Raw genomic sequence first — 27,026 nt, 5'->3', positions numbered from 1 at the left:
GTTTGGGTGCTTTCAATTCACACGAATGCCTTTTGGGCTGGCATCTGCTGCAGCAGTTTTTCAGAGACTAATGCACAGATTGTTTGGTGATGTGGATGGAGTTCGTTTTTTTCAAGACGACATTTTGGTAGCAGGGAAAGACAAACTGGAGCATGATAAAAAATTGGTTCAAGTTTTGGAAACTTTACAGTCAGTGGGGTTAACTGTTGAGCTAACTAAATGTAAATTTGGTCAGAGGAGTGTCTCGTATCTGGGGCACATTATAAGTGAGGAAGGGGTAAGACCTAAGCCAACATTGGTCGAAAACATCATTAGGTCACCAGCTCCTGTGTCTAAGGAAGAGATAAGGTCATTTTTGGGTATGGCTGAATATTGTGCGAAATTCATAAAGAATTTTGCATCAAAAGTGTACAATATTCGTTTACTTTTAAAGAAAAATGCAAAATTTGATTGGAATAAGGAGTGTGAAAGAGAATTTAGGGAAGTCAAGGTGGATCTTCAAGCAGTGAATGCTCTTGCTAGTTTTGATCCGAATTTAGATTGTTTCTTGACTACGGACGCTAGCGATAAAGGGCTTGGCGCTGTGTTGTCACAAAAAGGGAAGGACGGAAGAGAGGAGATTATCTTATTTGCTTCTAGAGCATTGTCACCTGCAGAAAGTAAATATCCGATCATAGAAAGAGAGGCATTGGCGTGTGCATGGGCACTTGAACATTTTCGTGCCTTTGTGTGGGGGAAACCTGTGGTGATTCGTACGGATCACCGACCTTTGGTTCGTATTTTATCTAGTGAGGGTACAGCAGTTGCTTCGGCTAGATTGGCCAGAATTTCAATGAGGATGAAGGAGTTCATTTATAGGATGGTGCATGTTCCGGGCAAAGATAATGTTGTGGCGGATTGCCTATCAAGATTGCCCACTCCGTTGGAGGAGTGTGTGGATGACCCTTGGGGGAACTGTAGTATAGCTTTAGTACATGATTCTGGTGCAGCTGCTATCAGTAAAGGTGAATGGCTAGAGGAACAGTCTAAGGACGAGGTGTTGGAGAGAGTTGTGGAGTACGTTTCTAAAGGGTGGCCGAGGAAGGCGAGTATTTCAGGGGGTTTGCAATCTTATTGGGAGGTACGGATGGAATTGGTTCTAGATAGAGATCTGTTATTAAGAGGTGATAGAATAATTCCTCCAAAGACATTGCGTGGAAGGATTTTACAATTATGCCATGAGGGGCATTTTGGAATTGTCAGAACGAAGTTGATTGTGAAGGGGATGTTCTGGTGGCCAGGAATTGACAAGGAGATTGAAAGTTTTGTGAGGACTTGTTCGGTTTGTTGCTCGGCGGACAAGTCTTTGAAAACTTTAAGACCCACTATGAGTGAAGGTTTAATTCCGAGTTTGCCATGGGATACTATTGCGGTGGACATTTTTGGACCGGTTGGTGAGTTAAAAGAGTATGGGTTGGTAGCTATAGATTTGTTTACCAAATGGCCAGTTGTAGAAATAGTAGAGAAGGCAGATACTCAGTCCGTTTTAAGGTTTTTGGATAATATCTTTGTGATGGAAGGCTTACCAGGTTGCATTCTTACGGACAACGGGGTGCAATTTCTTTCTAATATGGCTAAAGAGTACTTTAAAAGGTGTGGGATTAAACATAAAACCTCGGCGCTGTATAATCCAAGTGGGAATGGTACGGTGGAACGTTTTAATAGGGTGATTAAAGGGGTCATCCAAGCGTCAATGAACAAAAATCTGGATTGGAGGATACAAGTGCAAAAAGCGGTGTGGTCATACAGAATTACTTCTCAAATTCAAACTGGGTTGCCTCCTTTTGTTATGATGAGGGGTAGAATGCCAAGGAGTAAGTATAATCCAAAGTGGTTAGTACAAAGTGGAGTACATCATTGGTCTCCTAGTGAGGTACGAGGTAAATTGGAAGAAGTACATGCAAAAACTAAAGTTTATTATGATAGGGTCCATGGTGCCAAGGAAGTGGATATTGAGGTTGGCGATTGGGTACGGGTCAGGAAACCATTCAAAGTTGTTAAAGGAGAGAGTAAATTTGAGTCACCTCAGCAAGTTATGGAGGTTTTGAGGAATTCGGTTAGGTTAAGTGATGGGAAGGTGTGGAATCTGAAAGACATAGCTGTGGTTGGTGGTCAGGATGGTGGTAACCCTGTGGAGGATCTGAGGGAAGATTTCGAATGGGTGGAGGATTATTTTGAGAATAGTAACCTACGGTCACAGTTAGGTGTGGAAGATGTATGGGAACATGAGGTGGTTCAGGAGGGTGAATTATGTCTGGGGGGTGCCAAGGACACTTCTTCTGTTACAGAGGGGGAAGGGTCTATGTCGTGTCAGCCAAGCATGGTACCTTCACAGGAATGTGTCACATTACCTTTACAGGGGGATGTTGTTTCTGGTGATGGTGGCATGGGGGTAGGAAAAAGGAAAAAGATTTTGCCTAGTTGGCTTAAGGAGTATATCGTGTAGTACTGTTGTTTGTGTTTGGTGTTCTTTCTGTGTTTGGGAATATATGTTGTTTTTTTTTATTGTGTTTGTGTTTTGGTTTGTTAGTTGTTTGTTGTTGTGTTAAGGGGGGGGGATGTGTTGTGTCCTACTTTAGTGTCGTGTGTCTCGTGGTTTAGAGTGTTCCTAAGGTGAGTGTGTGTGCGTGTATGGAATGTCATGGTCTCTGTGACATTCGGGTTCGGGGAGTTGCTGTTAGTCTGGCTGAGGATGTGGAGGTGTATCCTGGCGCTCACCTGTTTCACATTATTGTTCTTAATAAAGAGCTAGTGACTTACTACGAAGCGTACCGACCATCACTTCACCAAGTTCAAAATGTTCGCAAGTATGGTACATTGGATCATGGAAGGAAATGGGATAGGGACATGGACTTGGATAACAGAGGACAGGAGAGACATGGAGAGGTGCACCAAACTGACCCTGCAGGGCAGGCATCAGGGTTTGCAGAAGCACAATACACCACACAGGGCATGCAGGACGGGAGTGCAGCACAACAATCCATAGAAAGCAAGAGGGAGGGGACAGGACCATGCACATGGACAACAGAGAACAGAGGGGCAAGAGGCAATGGTAGCTAGCTGACCATAATGGACAGACAGGAGAGAAGGCTGCAGCATAACAGACCATAAAGGGCAGGAGGGACGGATCAGGGGCATTACAATGGAACAGACAAGCCAGGAGGGAGGGAGTAGGGGTCTGCACATGTAAACAGAGGGCTGGGGGCAAGGGGGCAGGGCAGGAGCAGCAAGATGGCCATGGAGGTCAGGCAGGATGGGCACTAGAAGCAAGACACAACATGAAGAGCAACAGTGAGACTGTGATGGCATACACACAGACCATGGAGGGAAGGTGGGAGGGGGTCAGGGGCAGCTAACTGACCACACAGGGAAGGTGGGAGGGGCCATGGCAGCACAGAAGACCATGCATGGCAAGTGGGAGGGTTAGTGGCAGCACAATGGCTATGATGGGCAAGAAGGAGGGTGCAGGGGCATGCACAAAGGACGATGGAGGATAGAAGGGAGGGTCAGGACCTGTGCACAGACAAGAAAGTTCAGGGGAAGGGGCCTCACAACAGACCACACGGGGCAGGCAGGAGGAGCAGTTGCAGCACAACAGACCAGGGAGGGCAGAAGGGTGTGGCAGTACAATGGACCATGTAGGACAGGAGGAAGAGGATAGAGGCATGGCATGTGGACAGGCAGGGTGGAGGTGGCAGGGACAGGTTACAGTCATCTGACAATGCTAGGCAGGTGGGAGGGGAGTGGCAGCTCAACAGAACACTCAGAGTAGATAGGAGTGGCAGGTCCATGGGACATGGTGGGCAAAAAGGATGGAGCAGGGGCATGCACAAAGACATCGGAGGGCAGGGGGAAGGAGAATAGGGGCAGCAAGCTAAGCACAGAGTTTAAGCAGGAGGTCAATGATGGGGCATAGAATTGGGCAATGGAGGGCAGGAGGAGTGGACTGGTACATCATACTAAATTGAGGGCAGTGGCAGCACATCAGATCATGCATGGCAGGAGGGAGGAGGCTAGTCCATGGATTTACACAACAGAGGATAGGGAGGAGGGGGATGGGGCAGCAAGCTAACTGTTCATAGAAGGCGGGTATTAGAAACTTTATTGTTTTTAAAACATTTTGTCTGTGCAAACTACTTAAAATATGAACAAGTATGCAGCATAATCTCACTTTTATTCAGGAAGAAGAAGACGTTAGTGACTGTGACTCCGGGCTCACTTGGCAAAAACACCCCCTGACCCTCCACCCCCTATCGCAAAATGTAATGCCCGTGAAAAGGGTAGGTGAACACAGTGTTATATAGAACATAGTCCTGAGAGCACGATTGAAAATGAAAACTAGATATAGTGTATGGTATAAACTATGCACCAAAAAGTGTGATATAAGATGAACCAGGCGTGAAATATAATATGCAATACATTGTGCGCAATGACAGATTCATTGGAGAGCGCGAGATAGCACAGGCACTAGCGTGTGCTATGCGATATGCGCCTTGGAGTGTAATATGCACAGGGCAGTGTTGTGTAACCTAACTAGTCTCTAAAGTTGTAATATAAAATATGTGCTGGGGAGTGTAACGTTGCATATGCACTGTGACAAAGATATGGATCCCAAATTGTAATATGTATGGCATAGCACTGTGCGTTATAACATAGGCATCGAGGAAGGCACGTTAGATGGGGCAATATAACCCGTGCGAAGACAAGTGTGGCATGACATTTTCACGGGGTGGTGTTACAGTGCACATGGGCTAGAGAGTGTCATAGCATATGCACTAGCTAGTGGAATACAATACAGAGGTGTGTGGCACTCGGCAGGCAATGGTGGGTGTAACACAGCATTGGGCTCTGTCAGGAGCACGCTGTGACTCGCAAGTGATGTTCGTCCCCTTTCCAGAGAGTAAAATAAAAAGTATTACACATCCGGCAGTGGATGTGTGTTTTATTAACTGTGAGGGGGGTTTCTTGCATAGTTTTGGTCGAATTTTTGTCGAATCCCCTTTGAATGGCTTGGTGTGCATGTGTATTAAATGTGCCCGTCAATAGCTACCCATGTTTGTATAAATAAACGACAAGGGTGTCTACCGGGATTAGGCACGGTAGAGCATCAGACATGTCAGAGCTTCACTAGTGGTGTAAATACATTCCACGTGGATTAATTGCATGCATAGTCGCCTTTTAATGAATATCACGCAAATCGTCATGGTGATAGGTACGTACGGTTTGTCCAGCATGTCCTAGGTGTGTCTATAAATATATATTTTTTAAAAATAATAAAAAACAGTGGCCGGCCCTGGGGATTGGGGTCAAAAAAATATAATTAGGAGACAGGCCCTGGGGGATGGGGTCATCAGGGCCAATAAATTAGAATAAGAAGGGGAACCACACAGCCCCCCTTCTTAAAAAAATAAAATAAATAAAAGACTGGCATCGTGCCGGAGGCCATGCCCCCTCCATGCAGCACTCTGCAAACGCGCCCCCAACAGGCATCTCCAGTATGCGCCAGGGAGCTGCGCTGCAGACAGGTGTTCTGAGGCCAAGCCCCTTTTTACACCTCTCTGCAACGCAGCTCTGTGGCGCTTACTGGAGGTACCTAGTGGTCTAGTGTGACCCTAGGGACCCTTAGGATTCAAGGGGACTTAATCTCTCAACTTAGAACAGCCACAGGGCGCGTTTACACAGTGGTGAAGGGAGGGGACGGGGCCTGAGGTGACGTGTGCAAACACGCACCATGGCACGTTTTAAATTGGGGATATAATTTCCCTTCAATACTGAGGGCCCCTGGGGGCTAACTAGCCCACCAAGTGCTTCCAGTAAGCGCCACTGAGCTGCATTGCAGAGAGGTGGTCCAGGCCGTGCCACTTTTTACACCTCTCTGCAACGCAGCTCTGTGGCACTTACTGGAGGTACCTAGTGGGCTAGTTGGACCCTAGGGACCCTCAGGACTCAAATGAACTTAATCTCCCAACTAAAAACAGGCACAGGGCGTGTTTACACAATGGTGAAAGGAGGGGACGGGGCCTGAGTTAACGTGTGCAAAAACGCCCTGTGGCCTGTTTTAAGAGGTAGTTTTAATCCCCATGCCCTATTATATACTAGGGGCTTATAGAGGAGGTAAGGCTAATCACAGGGGGACCCCAACGCATAATGTTCCCTAGTGTATGTAGGTGTTTTCACTGTATTCTAAGTGTCTTTTAACATAGCACTGGCTCTAGGACTGGTTAGTCAGACTCAGTTACCACCAGTATCCGTCTGAAAAAGTTGAGGGTACAGGATGATTTTGCAACAAGGCTTCTTTCTGCTCTTCTTTTTGTTCTTTCTGCACGTTATCCTTCTTCCTGCACTTATCTTCGTATTTGAGGACTTCTGTTGCTTCTTTCTGCACTTCTTTTGTTTCTTTCTGTGCATTGTTTCTTCTTTCTTCACATGTCCTATCTCTGTAGGCATAGTTAGAAATTAGCATTTAAAAAACCTTTGAAATTAACAGAAAAAACCATAGGTTTCAGGCACGTTATAGTTAGGAATTAGCATTTAAAAAACCTCAGAAATTCACTGAAAAAACCATAGGTTTCAGGGGTGTTATAGTTAGCTGGACTTTTCACTTGTACAAAACCATTGAAATTGCCCCGTTATAGTTAGTTCAGCTAACTATAACTCGCGCGCCCGCAATGCACTGCTGATGACGTCACATATTACATCACTCATGACATGGTCAGTGACATCACTCATGACATCACTGATGACATCTCAAATGACATCACTGATGACATCACTGATGACATCATCCTTGTGATAGAGTGGCAGACCTCCTCTCACCCTAATATAACCTTTGATACACACATTCAAAAATAGAGACTAAAATTTTCAAAACAATGGACATACCAATACCAGTTACAACAACCTCTTCAGTAATTCTAAGATCCACATACACATCCACTCATTCACCAACAGTCCAATACAGTCACTCATACATGTACTCACTCATCATATGTACTCATACACCTATACATCCTGTTACACAATGCCACTCATCCATAGTTACTCACACACATAGTCACTCATGCTAATAAAGAATCAAACATACATTTACTTGCATATACAGTTATACACACACCACCACACTTACTTCTACGGAAACTTACACATACTTAGTCTTTTAAACAATCACTTATAGAAACACATACTTATTCATACAGGAACTCTTTCAATCTCTCACTCTCACATATACTCACATATATACACCAATAGTCACATATACTAGTTTAAAACATATGTAGTTACTCATAAAGACACTATTGAGACAGTCATTCACTCACTAACACACCCATACACACACTCATCCACCCATACAGTCCTGCACACATACTGTGTTCAACACATACAAACAGTGAGTCACTCATTCATGCACCTATGCACTACGTAATACCCCCACCGAACCATGCAGACACTCAGACTGATACTCAAAAAACCAACTAATAACCTATATAGACACCCATGTAGCTACTCACCAACCCATGCAGCCACTTATACACAAAGTGAGAGACTGATACAGATATTTACATATTTAAACATTACTCACTAAGCCATGTATTCACTATGATACACTTAATCAGTCAGTTACACAATCAATTTTTCAAAAACAAATCATCCATTTAGACACTTATATACCCATTTATTCTTCCATCGACCTTGAGATATACATATATAAAACATATTTAATTTTCAGAATAACACACATTCACTGGATGATGTCATCAGTGATGTCATCAGTGATGTCATTTGAGATGTCATCAGTGATGTCATGAGTGATGTCACTGACCATGTCATGAGTGATGTAATATGTGACGTCATCAGCAGTGCATTGCGGGCGCGCGAGTTATAGTTAGCTGAACTAACTATAACGGGGGAATTTCAATGGTTTTGTACAAGTGAAAAGTCCAGCTAACTATAACACCCCTGAAACCTATGGTTTTTTCAGTGAATATATATATAACTTTTTACTATACCATTGGGAGACATGGAGAACTCCAAGTAGAAAAGTATAGGGAAAATAAAAAACTTTATTAAATGTTATAATAAATTAGCAAAGATATCTTTGTATTAAATAATTAAATATTTGATAAATCTAAATATATTAAATTAGATTAAATAAATTCCCAAATAAAGTTGAAAAAACTATTTTTTTTATTATGGAATAATGATTAGACACACCAAGAAAAAAGCATAGTGGACCATATCGAAGGAAACTCCAACAATTGCACTGAGATCTTCTCGATCATCAAGGATTTCACCTTGCCCTCAGCCACTGTCAACAACATTGCTGTCTCCGAACAACTCTGCTACAATTTATCCAATTTCTTCCACATGAAAATCGCAAACATCTACAGCAACTTCGCATACTAACCCAACCCCAGAGAGCTCATCACTAACCTACCAACCACCGATCAAGATGGCCACCTGACGGAATGGACAACCCCTCCCCCCAGAAACTACAAAGCGGCAGTCATGCGGACCATCCACTCAGGGCCCCAACGGACCCATGTCCCCACCACATCTACAACCTGAAAACATCACCAAAAAGCACCACCTTGACCCACATCATCAACAACTCCATTATGTCTGCCACTTTCCTAGATGAATGGAAACTTTAAAAAAGCCCACAGCTGACCCGAATGAACTGATCAACATCCAGCCCATTTCCCCGGTCCGCTATCCAGACACAGTGATTGAGAATGACATTAACAAGAAACTCACAACCCACCTCGAAGTTCCCCATCTTCAAGACAATTCACAATCAGGATTCAGAAAGAACCACAGCACCGAAATTGCACTCGTCACAGCCACTGATGACATTTGAAACATCCTGGACTGAGGAGAAACAGCAGCCCTCAGCCTGTTCAACCTCTCGACAGCCTTTGACTCTGTCTCCCACAACTACAACCTCATCAGCAGACTTCACAAGATTGGCACACAAGGACCCACTCTCAAATGGTTCTGTTCGTTCCTCATGGGAAGAACCGAAAGGGTTAGCACGGCATTCTTCACATCAGAGACGAAAAACTGAAATGCTGTGACCCACAGGGATCATCCTTCAACCCCACTCTTTTCAACTTTTACATGACATCGTTTGCTACCATCATCTGATCACAAGACATCACCGTCATCTCCTATGCCGAAGACACTTAACTCATCCTCTCCCTGACAGACAAGAAAACACCACCAGAATCAACGTCACCAACTCCACGCCCATGGTAACAGACTGGATGCAAACCAAAAAACTGAAGTACTAGTCTTTGGCAACAAGATCTCCCCATGTTATTCCACTTGGTGGCCGTCAAAGTAGGACCAACACTCACACCCAGAGACCATGGAAGAAATCTAGGGATCATACTAGAAGACAAGCTCAACATAACGTCTCATGTCAACTCAGTGTGCACCTCCTGCTTTCACATCCTACATGTGCTGTGAAAGATCTTCAAATCAGAACACCAGACAGACCGTCACGCATGCACTCATCACCAGCAGACTGGAATACGGCAACACTCTCTATGCCAGAATCTCCAAGCAATTCCTACACTGAATCCTGACTATCCAGAATGCAGCCGCAAGACTCATATTTGACCTCCCACAAGCGCACCGACATCACACCACACCCCAGGAAGCTTCATTGTCTCCCCATTCACAAGGGCAGAAAATTCAAACTTCTCACGCACACATACAGAGCCCCACACAACACAGGGCCAGAATACTTGAACAGCCGCATACACTTTTACCAACCAACAAGACACCTATTCTCTACCTCACTCTCGCACCCACAAACTCCCCGCATCCGCAAAAGCAAAACTGGAGGTCACTTATTCTCCTACATCCCACCCAAGACATGGAACAACCTCCCTCAACACATCAGAGCCTCCTCCTCACTTCTTGAGTTCCGCAAGAAGCTGAAGACCTGGCTCCTCATATAAGCACCTTGGGAGCACATACCTACACACCTTGCCCAAGCGCCTGGATACCCTCTTGGGTGATTAGTGCGCTACACTAATCAACATAACATATCATTAGGGTAAAGAAATGTAAGTCTACACTCTTGAGTAGCTTTACTCTCGGATTTTGTGAAAAGCCCAAAAAAGTAAAGTTATTCAAAAGTGTAAGAGTAAACTTACATGTATAAATTATAACTGTAAGTTACCTTTGTGAATAGCCCTGGATACTTTGGGATGTTCAATATGAATATATTTTAAGACCAGCTGACCAATACTGTACAATGTATTCATCAGGGTGCATTCGGTCACTAATCACCAAGTTCAGGACCTCCATCCCCAGGTCTGTTCACAAAAAACCATGAATCAGCATCGTGGTACAAGCACCTGTCATTCAGTTTGTCTATTAGTTTTGGAAAAGTCTAACAGAGCATCAGCAGTTGCAAAACATGCTATTAAGATATTTATATTATGACAAGAAGTTGGGTAATCTTTTGTGGATTTAAAACAAAAAAAACACTTTGATCATCTATGAATTCACAACCGGAGACCCTGAAGCACTAGAAGCAAATGTATTTATATCGTTTATCAGGATGTATGATGATTTTAGTGTTTGATTAGTTTGTACCATGGGCAAATCTGTCCCATAAAGAACTGGAACATATTTTAGCTAACTGACGTTCAGCGAGGATAAACCTATCTTTAGTTGAACACTTTAGTGCAGTTAGTAATCCTAATTATATTGTAGTTTTGTGACCTCATCAGTACCTGAATGTGAATAATTACAGACCTCCTGTTTTTCTTTGAAAATAAATTAAATATAGTCTGAAAAATATTCAGGCAAAGTCTTTTCAAAGTGCCATAATTCATTGATTTTTTAAAATCTGTTAGCCTTTCCATAGGGGTGTCTGTATCTCTCTGCTTCACCAAGCATCTGTGATTCACCGTTCCTGATCACCACATTTCATAGTCTGTGCACTTTTAACATATGTTTGGCATAAAAGGAACATTTGCTTCTCCCCAACCCTGTGTGAAGGAACTGAAAATAAGATCTCCTGGGAGGTATGACTTGACAATTAATCAAGCCAAAGTACTCAGTGAGGTCTTTAAAATCCCAATAAATTATGAACAGGCACCCTAGAGGATACACCTTCATCTTGTTTCCATAATGATATGAAACCTTAGTGGTGTGTTATTCTATTCTTCATCACAGACTTATACAATTGGGCAGCATTTTTTGTACAGACTTTCCTACTCAGGCAGTGCTCCTGTGTGACATAAGGTTTCAGCACTCTTTGCACGTTCACCTAGTGAAGAGGGACTTTTTACACTTCCGCAGGACTTGGTAGGTGGGTCCAGGTGATGTTGGTTTTGCTATAAAGCAGGCTAGTGGTGGCTGCTCACTCAGTCCCTGGGAGAGTGAGAGAGATACAGACCCGCCCCCTCACCACAGCCCCACCCCTCTCCCTCCTTCTTCTTTCCCCGCATCATCACATGGTGGACATTATTTCAACACTCTCAGGTCTGCTTGTGGTCCCCAAATAAAGCATCCTGGTGCTCAAGAACCTCTGGTAAATATATATTTTCATGACAAAATAAATGAATAATAAGCATTTGTTCCCACAATATTTACACAACAATGGCATGGTTTTCAATATAATGGTCAGTTAACACAGTCAGTCGTTGCAGTTGGTCAAGGATGGTTTCCGCAGTCTTCTGAATTGGGTTTGCAGCACTGGGGGCATCCATGATAAAAACAACTATTATTTCCAAAAGCTGCTGGTACTCTTGATTACTGCATATGTGTCTAGGAAGTATGGCCCCACCTGATAGTCAATACAAAGGTGGGGAGACAAGGGCTTATATAATGTCCAGCACACGCACCTCTAAATCAGCTATTAGAACAAGGAGTGTGCAGTTCCTATGTGGGTATCCAGGCCTCCTGATGGGGTGAATCAAGGGGAAGGCTCCTTTTAAGAGCAAGGACCCTCACACACCCGAGCGGTGTCATGCTTCCTCATTGGGCAGCTCTTCGTTGGGCCGGGGCTGCAATACCCAACGGGCCCCTCGAGGGGGCGCTTTGCCGGAGTTCTTTGCTTTTTTGCCGATGTGAGGTGTGAGGTTGGATGACCAGGTGTGAGTAGAATGGGAAAAGGGTGTGCGATAAAAATGACTAATGGTATCCAAAGGCTATTTTAATTATTGGTTCCCTTTGTCGTGGTTAAAAACATGGATTGAGCATACGATAGATATTATGGTCTATCGTAGGTAGCTACAGTAAGTGTGAGTCGAGGGTGATGGTCTCCACTTTGTAAAGCTTGCTGAATAAAAATGTTGTCCATTCAGGATGTACATTAAGTGGCGAGTGTAGAATGGCACTTTTGTTTGACGTTATACAAACTAGGTGGGACCAGGACTGTGTGCTTAGATTGCTAATAAGTAAGGCTCCCTGTTTTCCGTTTTTGCAGATTTTTACAGATAAATACAGACAGAAACCATTTATTTTCTTGTCTGTATTTATTTTTAAATGTGGATGAAAACGGAAATTGGATTGCTTTTTGAGGAATTCTAAATACTGTCTGCCATGACTACCAGGCCAATAGCTGTGTGGATTGCTAGCTAAGGGGGCTAAAAAAGAAAGGAATTTTAGTAAAGAGGCTTTAACAGCAGTAGATAAGCACAAGGTTGATACTGAAATGTACATATTTTCTTTTAAGTGCATTGATTTATCTTCTGTGGGTGTTTACAGCACTGAAACCTGGAAGGCATTCAAGCATGAGTGCATATTTACCGGTTAAATAAATGTGGAAATATACTAAATTCAGCTTAATTTTTCCACTTAACCCCAAATAAATATGGATAAATACAGATCAAATTAGCAAAAAATAAATATGGATAAATACAGACGGAAATGTCTAAAAAATAAATACCATAAAACCGGGAGCCCTACTTATAAGCAAACCAATATATTGAAGCTAGCATCACACATTGAACGGAATCCATTCAGTCAATGCACTTTGTCACCCCAGGGCTGTTAAGATATAAAATAGCTTGTTTCCTTGCCATTTGTAACTTGTCATCTATAAATAGTTTACAAGATTTGCATGAGATAAAAACATTTTCCAGTTCTTGTCTCTGTTTTCATCAGAAATCTTTTTCACCCAGCATCATGAAATCTATACCACAAGGTTCAAGCAAAGGAACTGGAATCTCACTGCTTTTATTTTCATAGGTTTTAAAAATGTGCTGGAAAACCAAATGCCTTTTTTCTATTCACTATGTTTCATATAAACAAAAGGTCAGTACCTTATGCATATTGACACCGCCAAGAGCAGCATCGTTTTAATACCTTGATGGGGCGGTTTTATCACAATCTTTCCAGCCATAAATCGGCACAAGCTGAAGTGCACCTCATATGCCTCTGAGTTAGGGGACATCATTGTGAAGCCCAGGCATCAGTTCCTTTTGCTAGAGTTAGTGAGGACATCTTTCACAAACTCTGTGCCCACAAACTCCTTAAGTGGCGAGCAAGGATGTTATAGGGGTCATGCACCATGTTCTTGGGTGCATTCCATATGAAACACAATTTTTAATTTTCAGTTTTGGTATGCGGGTGTCTTTGATGATATAAAACCTAGGATTGTTCATTACAGAAAAATAATTGCATTTGATGCTGTTTATGCCACCCCTTTGCACTCATCAGTTTATCCCCCATTTTGAAGAAAATCTTTTTGGGGGATGCTTTAAATCAGCCCGATGTTTACAATGTGCCTGTGTTTCTTTAGCAACGGTATAGATTACATTGTGTACATTTTACTCTGCGAGTTTGTGCAACTACACTACTGGCCGTCTGAAACATGGTGCTGTGTGTTGCACGTAGACAAACAGCCTGTGCATTGTTAAAATGACCACAAACATGCTTCGCTCTTAAAAACCCTTTCAAGTTTATAAAGCAGTAAAAATCTTTTTATGTTCTCTTGAGTCAGGAACCAGAGCTGGAGGCAACATATACCCCTGGAAACTACACAAGCATGACGATACTCCAACACTGCTCACACTGACTTTCTCTCAGTGACAGAAATGCTGGAAGTCAATGCAGAGCGGTGTCGTTGTCAGCAAAGCGTGTATGCAGAGATTGTGTATAGGGGCGGCTCCACCGCAATGGCGGAGGAATGTCGCCCCACTGGCTCAGAGCCAGCAGCTGAAAAATAAAGCAATATTTTATCATCGTTTTATTTTTCATCTGCTAGCTCAGCCAGCGTGTGTAGGGAGGGGCAGGGCTGGGGCCATGGGAGCGAGGAGGAGGATTGGTTGGTGCACTTCTAAGTGCGCATGTGTGTTTGGCCGCCAGTCTTAAATTTCTTCAACCTAGCTGTATTGCACAGTCAGGTTGGAGAAACAGCACAGACTCCCTGTGCCTGAGTGAGCAATAAACCAGCCTGCTCAGCCAATCCCTGCGCTGCTCTCTTAGCATGAGAGCAGCACAGGAATTGCACAGGGAGTCTGTGATGCTGTCCCATTCTCTGCTGGGACCAGGAAGCACAGGAAGACTGTGGCGCGAGGCGGCCAACAGCTTACGGTAAGTCTCTTTTTTTAATTATCAAACCTCCCCCCCGCGTTCCCCCGCACCCTCTCCACCCGCTCCACTACTTTTGTTTGTGCCGGCCACCACTGATGTGCTACACAGCAGCATTCCGATAAGGAACTACCATCTTGGCTATCTGGGTATAACTTCCCTCGAGGTCCATAATCAGATGTTAGGCAGTTGTGATACTATATCGGTGCAGCCAGGACTGCGCTCCATGGATCTCAGATTTACTTGCCAATAGCAATTGCTTTTCCATGCACTTGTATTGAAGGAAATTTGAAATATGGAGTCATATTCAGAAAGTCATCTTCTACTTTGAAAAGTTTGCTGAACAACTCATCTAACACTGTGAGTTGTTACATTTGCTAAGGGATATCCCGTGACGGTACAAGAAAGATTCTTGATGTGCACTTTGTGGCCCATGTAATGTATGACTCAAGTATAAAGTTTTACATTCCAGTATGAACAAATGAATTGCAGAGACTAGGGAACAACAGACTATTAGCATTGTTGGGTACCTTGCCCTTCTGGAAGAGTCAACTAGAAACTATAACTTATCTTCCACAGAGAATGCATAGTGACTACCTTGCTGTAGATATTCAAGCTGCAAACAGAAGTGGTAATGAATATATATTTAAGGTACTTATTATTTCTAGGTTTAGTTTACATAGTTCTACATCAAAATAAGGAGAGTCGGTTACACTACGATATATCGATTAACTATTACAGTAAAGCATAGAGCCTACTATGACATGGTATTTCTTTGCTTGTAGATATCCGCCACAGCCTGCAGGCATCCTTGATCAGGAGAAGTGACAAGTCTGAGTGATGGAATAAAGTGTTCCTCTTTTCTTTCTTGTTCCTTTCTCGTTTTCCCATTTCTACCCTAGCCCTTATATTCCCGTGTGCGCGATCATTGGTGGAGGCAGTGAGATACAGAGGAGTCATCAATCCCACTGGATTCCACGAACAAGGTTAGCGCATCCTGGCATCCTGCTGGTTCCAAAAGAAAGATGTTTGTACTGTTGTGATTAAAGTAACAAAAATAGTTTTTTTACAATTACTTTATGCTAAAGAGTTCTCTTTTAAGATTTTATCAGTGCTTCCCTCTTTCAATCTAAGAGTGCAAGGCACTATTCTTAACTTAAAGAAGACTGTGATTTCTGCTTTGATTTGCAACAGTTTGACACGGTTTTCCAAAAATATTCGACGCTGTCAAATAACTCTCTCACTGAATTTCTAAATAAAGAGCTATTACAACCTTTCTTTTTGAAAAGGATTTGTAAAAAATAATTTGGTCCCACATCATGATTTTGGCGGTCTATAAAAAACTGTAAGTTTGGTGAATAGCTACAAAAGTAGAGCCAATACTCTTGTGGCACAGAGTTTGGTGTAATGAGCAGACTAAGTTAAACAGGGAGATCATGCAAGACACTTTGAGGCTAGAGGGGGCTTTAAGGATTCCATGGATCAGATTTGTCCACGACTTCATGAACGGCCTGGGCCATCCCGAATATTTTTAAAATCCTACATCTATGATGGAAATTCCCAGAAGGATCTTAAAACTAGAGAGTCTTCAGCTATTGGAATCTGTCAGAGTGGCAGGGGAATCTTCTAAAATTAGTATGAGAGAACACCAGCTGTTACGCACTACATGTACATAGGCTAGTGACATTCCCGAAATTGAATGATTGGTCGCATGATTTGTCACTGTGCCCCTGTGATAATATCTCTGAGCAATCCACTATGCACCTAGTCCTGTTCTGTAAATTTTACACTGAGCCAAGGAAGGTTTGGATTTTATGGCAAGACCGGAGGCTAATATTAGGGGCTTTGGCAGTACCGCCTAGCCATGTTTTTACTCCAGCTACTGGAAAACAAGCGTAAGCGTGTAGCGTGGAGATTAGCCAAGTTTTTAAAGAAGGTGCTCCAACTCAGGAAATGTATAATCACTGAATTATAATTGGAGCATCTTGTACAAAATGAACTGTGTTTTATCGTTATACTTGTGTAAATATTATGAAATGTATAATTTTATGTGCTTTTATGTCTGTTTTATAAAGCAGCCGAATAAAGATTTCCTTGACCTTGAATAGCTACAAGTTGGCCCCTTCTATGTTTTGTATTTGTATCCAGTCTTTTCTTTTACATGCCATCCACTATGGGGCACGCTGAGCATGGCAGGGGCATGAGTTATGAGTTATAGTGTGCATTGTGTATTGCACAGATGGTAAATGTCAGGGCTTTTGGTGTAGGCCTCATTGAACCATAACTAACATTTTACTGTGTTTCATTTTATTTTGTGGTGCTCTGCATTTACCTGCCATGTACCTTTTCTGTGCTGTGCTTGGCCTCCAGCCGGGCCACGTGCCCAATCCCCACTAAGCCTTGTACAGCAGGAGTTGGTCACAGGGCCATGCCTCGCACTGGGCTTAATTTAGTAACTGTCAAATTTCATGCTGAGTCATGAAACAGCACCCAAATTATTTATGAATTACATTTTGATTGCCCTTCAATTATCTTTGCCCCTCCCCAATGGATCAGCTTCAAACGTGACATAACCAACAGAAAGCTAAAAATGCTAAATGTCTGCCAAATTTCAAGCAGATTCAGCCAAAGGTGCCAAACGTATTAGCAATGGAACACTTAATGTAGCCACTTTTTAAAACAGCCCCAACATGATGAAGCTGCATGAGAAACTAAGAACAGGATTAACATGTTTCTGCCAAAATTCATGGATATCTATCAAACTGTGCCAAAGCTATCAGTAAATCAAACATTTTTTGATCCCCTTTTGACTCTGTACCTTGCTCAGTGGATCAGCACATTTTACAAAATTCCCCTAATATTTGATGCGGATTTAACAAACTGAGCTAGCATTCTAAGCAAATAAAAAGGTAATTGCCCTCTTCCTTGCCAAGCTTATTAGTAAGTGAACCATCCTCCCTTCTTTATAATTCCCTCCCCGCCTCCCCGGATCTGCAATAATCTGAAATTACCAAGAGTAGTGTTAACATACTAAATGTCTGCCAAATTTCATGCATATTTGTAAAACAATGCAAACTTTATAAGCAAATTAACAAATGGATTTTCAACTGACAAGATGTACAAAAGTGACCCTTTCAATTGTTCACAGCACTTTTTAAAAACATCAATATTTTTAAACATCTAATGGGTGGATATACACCAAATCATAAAAAATACGGTTCCAGAGCAAAGTTTTGCTTTCATACCAAGTTTGGTGTAAATCCGTTCAGTAGCTTCTGCTTTTAACTGTGATCACAAATTCCTATAGGAACTAAAATGGGAAAACGCACCTTTATTGACCCCCTCTCCTTTTACCTTTTTTCATCTTCATGGCAGTGCACGAAAAGTGGAATGCCAGACCTTGAGCTGCACATGCTAAGCAACAGCCACTTTAGTGTAGCTCTGCCCATGGGCACCAAATGTTGTGGGGAAATCAAAACATTACTTTTCAACAGAATGTGCAGCTGCATCATAACTACAGAGTGCAACTGTGTAATCTCTCTCTGTCTCTCTCTCTCTCTCTCTTCGTCTGTCTATCTATTTATATGTCTTTCTATCTATCTAGTACATTTTTTAGATGCACAGGAGTCATGGATCATGTGGGCCCTCCACTCCTTCATTAGTATTAAGAGTAGTATCAATGTTGTGGCTAGCCAATCAGATCATCTCAGTACCATGGTGCCGAAGTGGCTGATGGGATAAAAAAACACCCCCAACCAATCAGCTCGGAGTATATTTTGAATTTTGGTACATCAGGAGTCCCACGGTACCAATGGACCAAATATCCCTAACTTTTTCTGTGGGTTAACCGCTTCATGCCTAACCAAAGCTCCTCTTTAAATGCTAGTTACCAAAAACGGCTGAACGGATTTACACCAGTCTGAAGTAGGGGTATCAAGATGTCGTGATAACCGTGTTGTCGAAATTCTCTAAGAGGTATATGGTCTCTATCTCCTTCTTCTTTATCTCCCCTCTCTCCTTGCTATTATTGGTTCATCTCTGCTTTGTCCTAATTCTTCTCCTGAATGTATCTCATCATCCCGCAGTCTTTTTCCCCGCAGGGAATCACAGCGCGGTCGTTACAACGACTGCGTTGTAATTCCGCATACCATAACTCCGCAATTCGGAACAACGACTTGTGTTGGATGTTGGAATAGTATAATTTACTTTTCCAACTCCAGTCTGTGCGGACAATAGGGAAGGTGTTGGATTTTAAATCCAACACCTCCCCCCCCTCCGCAAGTCATTGTTCCGACTTGCGGAGTAATGGTATGCGGAATCACAACGCGGTCATTGTAACGACCGCGTTGTGATTCCCTGCGGGGAAAAAGTTTTGTGGTAAAATAAAATTGTTGTACCATGTTGTCCCATTGTACCGAATCCTTCAGTGATATTATATCAGATTCCTCACGATGCAGAATGGTACACAGTCATCGACCTGTGTCATGCTTTCTTTTCCATCCCATTGCACCCTGACAGCCAACAGATTTTTGCGTTCCGGTTTGGCGAACGTACCTTGGCATGGTGCCGAATCCCACAGGGGTATACAGAAAGTCCCTCAATATTTAATCAAATTCTGAAGAAATTCCTGGAAGATCTAAAAATGTCTGAAAGCTCAGTGCTAGTTCAATACATCGATGACCTACTGGTGGCATCGAAATCCCGAGAAGCCTGTGTAGTAGATACTGTTGCACTGTTAAATCATTTGGCAGATGGAGGACTTAAAGTATCCCCATTGAAGTTACAGTTTTGCAGAAAGGAAGTACAGTATTTGGGCCATAAAATTGAAAAGGGCTTGAGGAAGGTAACTACAGACAGGATCAGAATAATAAAAGGAATGAGAGCACCAATGAATCAAAGAGAAGAGAGAATATTTCTTGTAATGGTTGGATATTGTCGTCAGTGGATCAGTAACTTTTCATTGATCGCAAAACCCTTGGTGCGATTGACGAAAAGTGATGTGAAAGACCCTCTTGAGTTGAACAAAGAAGAGTTGAAAGCTTTTAAACAATTAAGAGACAGTTTGTGTGAAGCTCCAGCTCTTGGCATGTCTGACTATGAGAAGGAGTTTGCTCTTTATTGCAGTGAGAGAGATGGATGTGCACTTTCTGGTTAGTACAGAAACATGGAAAGTGAAGACGACCGATTGCATATTTTTCGGCTGTGTTAGATCCTGTAGCTGTGGCATTGCCTGGTTGTTTGAAAGCAGTGGCTGCTACCTGTAAGAGCTTGGAACAGAGTGAAGGAATTGTGATGGGACATCCTGTAAGAGTGTTTGTACCGCATGATGTGGCAATCCTCTTAACCAGGAGCCACACACAATTTATGACACATAGCCGTCTAACTAAATAAGAGAAAGTCATTTTGGGAGCAACAAATGTGAGCCTGGTGAGGTGTCTCAATGTAAACCCCTCAACGTTGTTGCCCGATGCTGAAAGTGTGGAAGTGAAAGATGACGTGGATCATGATTGTTTGGAAGTGCTTGACTATTGTACCAAGCCACGTCCGGACATAAAGGATGTGCCTCTAAAAGAAAGTGACTATGTGATGTTCATGGATGGGTCATGTTTGCGAACTGATGAAGGGATTTTGAGTGCAGCATATGCAGTGTGTACTGTGGCAGCTGTATTGGAAGCGTCTTGTTTGAAAGGAGTGAGATCAGCTCAAGTTGCTGAACTGTTTGTGATTACCGATAGCCAGTACGGCTTCGGAATTGTGCACGACATTGGGCAGATATGGTCCCAAAGGGGGTTCTTGACATCAAGTGGAACTCCTATAAGAAATGCTGAAGTGGTTGGAAAATGCTTGAGGCGATACAGCTGCCTAAACAATTAGCAGTGGTAAAGTGTGCTGCCCACTCGAAGACCGCTGACTATGTGTCAGCGGGAAACGAGTTTGCAAATGACATAGCGCAGTATTGTGCGCGCAATCAAAATGCGATAAACCAGAACCGGGAAAAGGAAATTAACTCATGTCCCTTACTTTTTACTAACACCGTAAATATGTGGGAAGGAGTGAGACAATTACAGGATGAGGCAGGAGATGAGGAAAAGAGACAGTGGATAAAATCAGGATGTGCACCCAGAGAGTCAGATAGAGTTTGGGTTTATCGGGATGGAAGACCAGTCATGCCTGATAGCATGGTCTCTACTATGGCAAGGATGTACCATGGGCAAGCACATATAGGAAGGGATGCTATGATCAGACTTTTCAAACAGACATGGTACAATGCTAAGTTTCGGCTTGTAGCGGAGAGCCTTTGTCAAAGATGTCTCACATGTCAACAATACAATCCAAGAAGAAAGACAGTGGTGAGTTTGGGAACAATAGGACGGGAATGAGGTCCTTTCACCAGAATGCAGATTGACTTCATTGAAATGACCCCATGTAATAGACTAAGATATGTCTTAGTAGTGGTGTGTCTGTTTTCCCGATGGGTAGAAGCATACCCAACCAGAAGGAGTGATGGGGCCACAGTAGCCAAGCTCCTATTGAGAGAATTTATTCCTAGATTCAGTTTCCCAGTTACGATTGAGTCAGATAGAGGAAAGCATTTTAAGAATCAAATTATAAAATTGATTTGTGAAGCATTGAATGTACAACAAAAACTGCACTGTGCTTACCATCCAGAGGCTTCTGGAGTGGTGGAACAAGTGAATGGCACCATTAAGAACAAATTGGGAAAAATGTGTTTGGCCACAGCATTGAAATGGCCTGATGTTTTGCCTCTAGTGCTCATGACTATTAGATCTATCCCTGATAGGAACACGGGACTGAGTCCTCACGAAATTATCATGGGTAGGGCGAGGAGACATGTTTTCATTCCTGTCAACAAACTACTGCCTATAACTGATGACTTCGTGTTGGATTATTGCAAGGGTTTGGCTGATTCCATTCATTCTGTGCTTCATCAGGTTGGATCGGATGCCACCACCTTTGAAAAGAAGCCAGCTCATGATCTAAGTCCAGGAGACTGGATAAGGATTAAAGTACATAGAAGAAGAAATTGTCTGGTCCCACTCTGGGGGAAGTCATGTCAGGTGATTCTGACCATGACAACGGCTGTGAAATGTGCCAGAGTAAAGAATTGGATTCATGCGAGTCACACTCTGCGAATTCCTAGTCCAGTGAACAGACCTGAATAAGAATATTTTAGAGAGTCCGATACCAGTTCCGAGTCAGACTCAGAAGAAGGCAGAGCAAGACCAACCCCAAGAAGGCAAGAGTTGGAACCAGGTACAGAAAATTTACTGTAAAGAAGGCGATTGGAGATGTCTGATACCAGTTCAGAGTCGGATCTTGAACAAGAGAAAATATCCAAGGGTGAACATTGAAGAAACTGTTAAGGAGATTTTTGAAAAGGGAGCTCCAAGTGCAAGTACAAGAGAAATTCCACCTGATGTTGTAGAAGTAGAAGGTGAGGAAATAGATACAGAGAGTGAGGATAAGGTTGTTGCGGAAGAACCCCGAGGAGGTGTAAGGAAACCACACATCCAGGTGGAAGAAGGGACAGTTAGTCAGCAGGAAGATTGCGTGGAAGAAACACGAGGAGGGACAAATTTAGATAGAAAACAGGAAGTTGTGGAAGAAGAATCTATCGAAGCTAAAGGTCAAGTTGAGACTGAGTCTGAGGATAGTGAAGGAGAAGTACAAGAAGGACGAGTCTAGAGAAAGCGAGCCTGGAAAACCGAAAGAGGTGAAAAGGAAAATAAGTTGAAAAGGCCAGCGAAGGAGGAAACTTGGCCAAACAAAGTCAAAAGACTGAGATATCGATTGACACGAGTAAAGTAATCTAAGGCAGAACAAGTGAATGAGGTGTCTAGCCAAGAAAACTTAAAAGACACTGAACATACACACCTGGAAAAGGGAAAGTGAATTAAGAAACCCAACCAGAGGTATAAGTCACCGGAATGGACATACGTGGCACTTCCTGAAGAACCAGAGGAAGCAGATTGCCAGGAAGGTCTAGGAGTGATTGTACCGGAAGTGGTTGAGGAGGAAGAAGAGTCAGAGATCCTGAGAGTTATCTTGTCAGATATCGGAGAAGAAGCGGATGTTCAGGAAATTCTGAGTAAAGATTCTGAAAACGAAGTGAAAGACGATCAAATGCCAGACTGAGGTGAAAGTAAAGACTGCAGAGAAACTGATCTACCAGATAAAGACATATGACTAAAGGAACCAAGTAGGCGCTCAGAGCCTTGGGTTAGACAAAACTAGTTGTGAGTAGACGAGGCCAAGTCAAAAGACACTAATCATTTCCGAAATGGCAAACACAGAAAGGAAAAAATCTACATGTGTGTTCCTTCGAAGATGGTGCAAAGTGTGCTGTTGTTGTACAGGATTACTAATGCTTCTATGGAGTATATTAGCTTTAATAATTTCATTTAAAGTAACTTTTGAAACGATAGAGGATCATATTGAAAATAAGACTAATGTAGAAAGGATTCCTGATACTCATTCCACTGGATTAATAGATAGAACTGATTTACATAAGGATAAGTCCATAACTGATTTTTCTAATAACGTGTTTTCGAAGTTATTGTATGAATATGTAAAAAATATGGATGTTAGGGACTGTTACGTCTGCATGCAGTTACCTGCATCAGTATCAGAAGGTGTCACATACCACCACCTTCCTGTGACTTATGGAATAACATGTAGTGTGTTAGCAAGTTTGTTTTATAAAATAGGGAAATTAGAATATTATTTTTCCGCTGTAGATAATATTTTTTCTAAAGTACCTGTAGTCCCTGAATTGAATACGATAAAACATGGTAAAGTTTTAGGTGAATATTTCTTAGAAACTAAAGAATTAACTTTAGAGGCCGTGTTTAAAAATAATCTTACGTGTAGTTTAAAGAAGGAAGAAAATACCTTTTTGGACATGGTGGAAGAAGGAAGAATTAAAGATGCAAAGAAAGATACCTGAGGGAAAAGGAGAGAAGACAGTTTGGGACGTAGAAAGAGAAAAACATTTGAAGGGAGAACCCAGTCCAGCTATGGCTTTAGACTGGCCTCAGAAAGGGAAATTGTGTATTAGAAGAAATGAAACGGTCTATGATAACTATTTTATAGGTGCGAGTGAACGCTATGATACATTTAGAATCATGGGAGGATGGGGATTTAAAGGAGGAAACGATCCGATATTCCCTAGGTTATATTTTATCTGTGGGAACAAAGCTTATTATCGGTTACCGGACCATTAGTATGGCACATGTTACCTAGGCCTGGTCTTCCCAAAGATATTTCTTGTGGGAAGGGGAAAAGATGGTGCACATGAGCTAGGTAGACAACTAATACGTAGAAGGAGGGAAAGTTGGTCAGAAATTGTAGGGGATACTTTTGGAGCACTTATACCAGCCGTTGGAATATCTCTGAATGCACATAAAATCAGAAAATTGTCTACAGTGGTGGATCGTTTATCGACAAGCACTGCTGGAGGGATTCTATTAGTAAATACCGAAATGGTTGCCATGAGAGCCATGGTGATGCAAAATCGACTTGCCCTTGATATCATTTTGGCCAAAGAGGGAGGAGTTTGTGGAATGCTGAAGGTGCAACATTGTTGTACTTATATTCCTGACGAAATTCAAGATTTAAAGACATATATTAAGAATATAACAGACTTGCATGAGGAGATTGTTCCATTGGAAGTTGAAAGTGTTTGGGAGAAAATTGGTAAAGGGTTTTTTACTATTAAGAACTTTTTAGTTAAGTTAGGCAGTACATTTATAGGCAAGATTTTAATTCCAGTAACTTTTGTGGTAATATTAGTATTAATAATAAGATTAGGTTGTGTATGTATAAAAAGAAGAAAATTACAAAATAAAATAAAAAGAGAAGTCACCAGGAAGAGAGAAAAAGAAAGAAAGGAAAGAGAAAGGGGAGATATAGAACTGGAAGAATGGAAAGAAAGTATGTATAAAAAGGCAAAAGAGGATGAGATGGGAGAAACAGTGAGGTAACCTAACATGCTGTAAGGGAACTGAGACATCATTTCCATAAAAATTTATATTGAAAATTTAGGGGAATTTGTGGTGATATTAAAAATCACCAAAGGGGGGATTGGTGGAGCAGGTAAAACAAAATTTTGTATGCCTTCTCTATTTTGCATGAAAATACTAATTATGTAACTCTCTAATTACTAATGTATATTAATTGTGTGCCATGTTTAAATTAACCAACTTTACACTTTAATAAACACAAATTACACACAGGACTAAATGCAAATTGCATGGCAAATAACATTAATCAATAACCATTGTACGCATATTAACAGTAGATTGTGTTGATATAGAAAATTGCATGGTTATATTGCTTTTTTGTGATATTTTGCGTTCCTGTTTGGACGAAATGGTGAGTAATATTGCTTTTAAATGCTGCTATAAGCTAGGAAAATACTAATATATAAAGGGATTAGTGTGGGTTTAAACATTAGAATCATCATTTCCGTATATTAATTATTCTTTATGTTTGTTTCGCTTAAGTTGGCATTCGGGCCTACTAGGCTGCAATATCCAAAATGGAGTTCGGAAGTGGCCACCGTTGTGTGAGCGCGATGTCTACTGCGCAGAATCGGATGGCACCGAAAATCTCCAGGCGTCCTTTTGCCCAAGTCACAGTGTTCCTTGTCAAGGATAGGAACGTGGAGGACTGCCAAAGTTAAACTAGTATGACTGAAAGAAACAAAGGATACCTATTGCAAGTAAGCATGACATGGATACTTCGGACCCTTTCGCATGAGAACTGTCCCATTCATAGATTACATCTTTTGTAGAGTATGGGAACCAAAGAACTTTTCGACGAGTCATCGGTATTCACAAATTTGATGGCTCGGCCAATCAGAGTCGTCTCCAAAGTAGCAAATGTAGTAGGGTGATCCAAATTTATTATAAAAGAAGGGTTAGTAGATGGGCGTCGTCGTCGTTAGTACTGCGTTCCAGGAGTGTGATCCGAGTCCTGTTGATTGATTTGCTTGCACGAGGGTCAGGTCTCCGGAGATCGTTGGGACTGAGTTGTCCGTGGCAAAGAACTTTATCCGGACTAATTGGGCCGTAGCCTGCATTCAATTGAAGGGTTGTATCAGAAGGGAGTTGATTTATGCAGGGTTAATGGTCGCGGAAGTCAAGATTAGGTAAATATAAATGTCATGATGAATTATGCTAATGTGATAAAAATACTGAATTGAAATTAATGCTGATTATGCCAATGGAGGTGAATTTAATTTGATAAACTAAATAATTATTATTAAGAGTGAGTTTGTGGTTCTTTATAGACTCTGAGACTTTAAATGTGGTTTATAGCTGGTTCTAAATCACCATCAACCAGTCCAACTAATTGGTCCATCGACCAAGTGGTGGAGTGCCTTGATGTTAAAGTTAGGATTCTACAGATGCAGATGTATATAATGTATTTAATGTAAATATTTTTCCTATAGGTAATAAGGTACCCCCACACATGTTCAGCGTTGCTTCTCTTCCTCCTGTGTGCAGCGTTGAGTGAGACGTATGAGTGTTGGTGTTATGGGCCCCACCAATGAATGCATGCGTAAATAAACTTGTGTGGTGACGGATCTGTGACGCATGGAGGATATGTAAATTTGCCCTTTACCGTTGGAGCAGTAGAAAAACATATTTTCATAGGCAGCACTGTTTCTATACTTGAAGGATAGTTTCTCTAGCCAGTTGAAGTGGTGTAGTATTACCTCTGGTTGTAAGACCCTTTTTTGATGCTTTGTATACACCAGTATATTTTGCAGAATTATATTTTGCCTTCACTTTCTCTGGTTTCATAACCAAACCAGATTACTAAATTTGACTAGCCAATCATGGTATTACCAGGCAGCTCAGCTGCTTAAGATGAGGATTAAAAATACTCTTAAGTATTGGTGATCAGAAGACAAACCGACTCAACAACATATAGATTGGTAAGCAGACGGAGAAGACTTTCCTGAAATATACTCAGACCAAAAAGGCACTGGAGACCATGTTGGAGTGAACTGGACCTGATATGAAATTACTGTCTCACTCTTTGGCTGGCAGGGTTTTTACACTTGAGCCTACAAAACCTTTTAACATAGCTCCATTTCCTGCCTCCATTTTTAAAAAATCTCTTGATTGAACTTTTTGCATAGAAGTGATGATTGATCATACAGTAACTTACAATGAGGTATTGCATGAATCAGGGAACATAGGTATTGTGTATATCACAGTTGCAGATATCGGTTCAAACAGTACAGAAAGCCATCTGGGAGATGGGGTTGATTATTTTTGCAGAGCATTGGCAATGCCTGTAACAGCAACATAGTACAGATGCAATAAAAATATATCAATGTTCAAAACTACAAAGAAGAAAAGAAACCCGGCTCGCACCTATTCCCAGTTTAAGGAAAA

The sequence above is a fragment of the Triturus cristatus genome, chromosome 8 (assembly GCF_964204655.1).
Source record: "Triturus cristatus chromosome 8, aTriCri1.1, whole genome shotgun sequence".
Lineage (NCBI taxonomy): Eukaryota > Metazoa > Chordata > Amphibia > Caudata > Salamandridae > Triturus > Triturus cristatus.
Note: the sequence above shows the minus strand (reverse complement) of the source record.